The sequence below is a fragment of the Sinocyclocheilus anshuiensis genome, unplaced genomic scaffold (genome assembly GCF_001515605.1).
Source record: "Sinocyclocheilus anshuiensis isolate Anshui unplaced genomic scaffold, SAMN03320099.WGS_v1.1 scaffold2533, whole genome shotgun sequence".
Classification (NCBI taxonomy): Eukaryota; Metazoa; Chordata; class Actinopteri; order Cypriniformes; family Cyprinidae; genus Sinocyclocheilus; species Sinocyclocheilus anshuiensis.
Window position 1 is genome coordinate 51,732 of NW_015548189.1, and position 6,080 is coordinate 57,811.

Here is a 6,080-nt window from a genome sequence, read left to right on the forward strand (position 1 = left end):
TGTGTTTTTTTAACCTTAAACCGCATAAACACATTGCATTACACCAAATACACAAAATAATGTTCTTTTTAGCAACGTCATATGACCCCTTTAAAACAGGTTTTGATCTTTCATGGTAAACACATATTGATACCACTTGTTCTGTGATTTCAGAAGCGTCAGAAAAAAAACCCCTCTACAACACAGGAGAAGTTCCTGATTTTAACATTTCTGAAGAGAGCTGCTGACAGAGATATAGAAAACACAGGTGATCCGAGAAAGCTTATTAAATAACTTTATATGCATCTTTCACAACATATTTCGCCTATATCACCATGCATCTGTAATTTTCTTTTGCAAAATTCTATATATGTGTGTGTGTTTGTGTGTGTTTGTTTGTTTGTTTGTTTGTTTGTTTGTTTGCTTGTTATTAATATATTTTATATATAAATTATATATATGTGTGTGTGTGTGTGTGTGTGTTTGTTTGTTTGCTTGTTAGTTATTTTAAAAGGGCGTTGATGTCCAAACATAAGTAACACTGTAAGAGCATTACTAAATAAGTGAACCTAAAAATGTACATTCTGTTATTAAATCCTTGTTTTGTATGTTCTGTAAATTATTATGTTTCTTTTCTGCATTTCTCCTCTGCTATAGTTTATTTATAATAAACCTGGCATTATATAAAAAATATTGTTGACTGTGATTGTTTCAGATTGTTTATGTTCCTAGATTCTTCCATGCTGATGGCCGTGCACTAGAGTTGGAGCATATCTCCTGTCAAAGAACATCTCTAGACATTATGAACCATATGACTAGTAAGTAATACCTCAAACATTCACTACCTAAAGTTTAAGGGTCAAATTTGTCATGTATTTGAAAGAAGTCTTTTATGCTCACCACCATGGGCGACATTGGGGGGGGGGGCCAAATTGTTAGTCACGGAATCCCTGATGTCGGCCCCACTGCAATTGGAGCGCTTAGCCAAGTGGACCAAAAGCGTGTGTAAACTTTATTGAGATTGACATATCAACCAGTAATTTAATTTAATTTCCAGTAACGGACGGTAGAAAGTTCAGCAATGAATGGTATGCGATTTATGACAGAATATAGTCGGAAACACTATATTAGTTCCTCACGTGTCTCGCCTTTGGTAACGACGATTCAAAACGGAAACATTTCAAGTGACACGGGAAAAAGACACGGAAAACTTCAGTGAACATCAGAAAAGCAGCGTGCACATTTCTGGTTAAAAATGAAAGGCCATCAACTGACAAACGGAAAGCATCACCATTCAAGTAGGCAGGAAGAGCCAAAGCTAGTCCACAGTTTACTAAATGGTGGCAACCTCTTTATGTTATTCTTGACTGTGTTAGAGTGACTGCTTTGATGCGTTGCAATACGGTAGGGCATTGTTTTGATGCTTACATCAGAAAAAAAAATCTTTTGCTTTTATTTATTTATTTCATATACTGTATATATATATATATATATATATATATATTCCCATTCTTTTTTCTTGCCCCCCCTGACTCAAGAGTCAAATGTCGCCCATGCTCACCACTGCTGCATTTATTTGATTAAAATACAGTAAAACAGAAAATAGTTATTAAAATATGGTAATTTCACAATATTACTATTTCAGTATGTTTTAAAAAGTGATCAAAGCTGAATTTTCAGCATCATTGCACCTGTCTTCAGTGTCACATGATCCTTCAGAAATCATGCTTTGCGAAAACAAGAATAAATTACATTTTACAATATATTCACATAGAAAACAGTTATTTTAAATAATAATATTTCACAACATTACTGTTTTTATTTATGATCAAATAAATGCAGTTTTCTTGGTGAACATGAGACTTATTTCAAAAACATAAAAAACTGACCACAAACTTTAATAACACAAGGGATTCGAATATTAATCCATTTATTCTAATAAAATGCAAGAAGCTCTTAAAAATATCATTTTTGATATTTTAAATTTGATATTTTAAAATGACAAAAAAGTAATTTTTTCCTCTGGTGATTTGTATTGTATACCCAGAATGCAATGCACAGTGATGCAGATTCCCATTCTCTATCTCCAAGCTACACACTCTTACACCGTGTCTACACTGGATGCGACAAAGTGACATAAGAATAACAAGAATAAATGAAAATGCATCTGTGACTTAATGCTGCTTCTTATTTTTCAGTGGGTTGAAAGTTCTCATCTTTGTGCATTTTCAGATGTTGTGCATATTTATGAATCAAAATGTTTAACTTTAACTTTGTTTAACTTTTTAACATCATAATATTGGTTGTCTTCTTTCTCTTTTTTTTTTTTAGAGTTTAGCTCCAACCCCAATTAAGCAGACCTGAGCAGCTGATCAAGGATCACCAGAAACTCGGTCCTCCATGCCCAGGACTGGACACCAGTGTTGTAAGTCATCAATCTAGCAGTCATCCTACCTCTCTGAATTGTCATGTTCAGAATATATTGCAGGAGGTCTCAACATTGTCTCTCAAGGTCCACTTACATGCAGAGTTTTGCTCCAACCTAGTGCAGTGCACCTGAACAAACTAATCAAGGTTTTCAGTTTTACTAACTATAAAGTCACAAACAGGTGTGTGTGATCAGGTGTGGACCTAAACTCTGGGTGTGAATCACTCAGGTCCCTTGCTCAGTAGTCAGTGGTTAAGGGCTGTCTCAATCACAAAATGTTGTTTGCTCCGTAAAAAAGCTGTGAAACCCAGGAAGCATCAATGCTCACTATGTTCCCTTATAGGAAGTTCTGAAGCTCAAAACTTGAGATAATTCGCTACAAAATGACACGTGATAGATTTTAAAACACAAACCAATATTACATTTCAGCATAAACATACATCACTAAACAGATAATGTCTAATCTAGCAAATATTTATTTATGACTGAAATCTTGCACATACATGTAACAAAGTATTTATCATAATGTGCTGTAAATAGCATTAAAAAAAGATATCAGTTTTACTGTTGTGCATAAATGCCAGTAGTGATGTTGTACAATGAGGACGGAAATAGTCACCAGTGTGTGGTAAGCCACTGTCCTTACCAGTGCCTGAATTCATGTACACAATATATTAATTCACAACCTAGCGAACTATGAAGCTGATCTTGAGGGCCAGAGTTGAGAATCCCTGACATACTGATTAGTTAATAATCACTCATGAAGAACGAGTACACTTTAATTTGTACAGAAATATGCACTATTTGACTCATATTCAGTGATACTATTATCTTTTTTCCCCCCTTTTGTTTGTGTGTCAATCACAGCTAAATAAAACCAAAGGCCATTCAGCCACAGGTCACTGCATCTTTTCATTTTTTTGAATGTCAAATACATTCTCAGTATTTATATTTGGTTTGGTTTTTATAACCGTTTTAGAGTCACCGTTTTGGTACGGTTCTTATGTACTATCCTTTTAACATTTCAACAGCTGACTTCTTTAGTACTTGCATAGTAATTTTAATTGTACCACATTTGCAATACATATATAGCAGGGCTCCAGACTAACTTTTGAGAGCAGTGGCACCAGCGCCGCTGAGTTCTACAGATGGTGGCGCCAGAAGCAGATTTGGTAGCGCTGGGGGTGGTGTGTGGGCGGTATTAAAAATAAAGATAATTAAATCATAAAATTATTATAGTTTTGCATTAATAAGTGTAGTTACTAGTAAGATTACACATTTATTTATTGGTAATGCACATTTGACAGTAAAGCACTGAGCTTGAGTTGGGAAGCACAAAATGTACTTTTATTAACAACAGTAACGTGCAAAATGTAAGTTTTATATAGAAAATTAACATATTCTACTCTTATTAAATGTACCATTATTCTTCTGTAGTATTATACCGAACTGACCAACAACTTCAGTGATTATAAAAGGAGCTCTCTTGCTTTATGTGTGATTCAGTCAGAGAAGTTTGTTTTTCAAGGCACTTGGTGACTTTTCTTACTTCATACAAAAAAAAAGCAAAACTTTTACAAAATTTGATTTCTTGATGATTTAAAATTTTGTAATAGTGATTTTATAATTTCAAAATATAAAGTTAAAAGTAGAAATGAATGACTAATAAGCCTATAAGCGTTCATCTGCTGCCATCTACTGGTTATAGTGGTAATTTGATGCCACTTTTTTTTATTTTACAAAAGTGTTTGTTTACCACAAAGTATATTTTGGTCATCCCTTTACAAATAACATTTTAATTGTATGCTTTCTATAGTTTTAAAGTGCTGTAAATAGTTCTGTGAAATACTTAAAAGTGCTTGAATTTCTCTCTCAAAAGGTTTTACAAACCCTGAAATGCATAATGTAATGAAATTAAACTATTTCTGCCACAACAGCATGGTTATAGTTAGCGTTACTACTTCTGGTTATATGTCAGCGCTGTTTGACCTGTTTACAACAGATTTCTGTGAATTTGAATGTTTCTCACTAGAGCTCACAGCAACCTTTATTCATTCTGCAGCAAATTCAAGTGCTTCTCACTGGATCTCGCACACTGTGCAGTAACAGTGTCGCGAAATCAACACTGCTTCCTGAGTAAACCTGTTCTTAGCTCTGAGAAGTTTGTTTGCTCTGTGCTGATCCGAGCTGATAAACGGTCTGCGCTGGACAGCTCAAACGAGTAGCGCGGTTTCTATAGCTTTTGTTTCGCTTGCTGTTTGATGTTTCTCATATGCAACAGAAATAGCAGCGCTTATGAGGTGGGGCAACGTAGTGGTCGTGCTAGTGTGACTGCTCACCAAATTTAGTCGCACCGACAGAAAAAAACAGTCACAAAATGCGACCATTTGGTTGCAGTCTGGAGCCCTGTATAGGAAGTGACAAAAAACTGTGTTGGAAATTCTAGAAAATTGTTCTTATCCTGTAAGTCCCCACTCTTTTGTGCCCTAAGGTAGAAATGCCCTAACAGTAGGGAAAACTCAAGTGTATACTTTACATTTTGGACAACCATTGTTTTTTTTATTATTATTTTTACGTTTACATTTTGGTTATTGTTTTATTTCTCACTTTAGATGCTGAAGAAAAAACAGCCAGAAATTGTTCTTATCCTGTAAGTCCCCACTCTTTTGTGCCCTGAGGTGGAAATGCCCTAAAATTAGGGAAAACTCAAGTGTACACTTTACATTTTGGACAACCATTGTTTTTTTATTATTATTATTTTTACATTTACATTTTGGTTATTATTTTCTTTCTCACTTTAGATGCTGGAGAAAAGAAGATCAGAGATCAGGCATATATCTACTGGTGCCCCTGAGGGAACCGATTTAATGTGTTAGTTAAACCAAAAATTTTCATCACTCACCTTCATGTCATTTCAAACCTGTAAGACTTTTGTTCATCTTTGAAACATAAATGTAAATATTTTTAATGAAATCTGAGAAATTTCTGCCCCTCCATTTCACAGTTTATGCAACTACTACTTTCAAGCCTCAGAAAGGTAGTAAAGTCATCATTAAAGTCATCCATGTGACTCCAGTTGTTTAACCTCAATTTATGAAGTAATGTGAATGTTTTGTGTGCACAAAAAAACATTGAATTTTTATTTACAAAATAACATGTTCACGAGAGCACCATGATGCATCAGTGTTGCGTTGGCGTGAGAGCTGGCCATCTCATGCTGCTTTTGTGAAAATGCGTTGGAGATACACAATTTGTGAATAAAGATATACTATTTTTGTTGTTTCACAAAATGGTCTTATGGGTTTGGAGCGTCATGAGGGTAAGTAATTAATGACAGAATTTATATTTTTGGGTGAAATATGTTCTAATGTGGTTATAATTGGTCATTGTTTGTTTTATAAACATTTTCAATATTTTAAAGATTTATTGTTTTGAAAACTGATGTTTATACAAAAAAGATGGATTAATTTAATGAAAAGTTACAAGTAAAGACTTTTAAATTGTTAAAAAAACTGTTTCAAATAAATCGTCTCAGGTTACGTATGTAACCATGGTTCCCTGTGTAGGGAACGAGACACTGCGTCCTCTAGGCTTACTGCCATGCGTCGAACGCAAGCTTCAGACGAAGAAGTGAATGACATGTTCTCCCGGCGCCTATTTATACTGTAGTCAC

The 6,080-nt window shown here is 34.5% G+C and overlaps 1 protein-coding gene and 1 long non-coding RNA gene across 2 annotated transcripts in view; both read left to right on the forward strand.

The window, feature by feature from the left end:
- nalf1a (NALCN channel auxiliary factor 1a) overlaps nucleotides 1-6,080 on the forward strand; it is a 100,089-nt gene that overhangs the window by 24,042 nt on the left and 69,967 nt on the right. The window lies entirely within an intron of this gene.
- LOC107705034 (uncharacterized) lies at nucleotides 145-2,341 on the forward strand. Its single transcript, XR_001636033.1, has 3 exons — nucleotides 145-247; nucleotides 695-797; nucleotides 2,311-2,341. It is a non-coding gene; the product is annotated as an uncharacterized LOC107705034 (long non-coding RNA).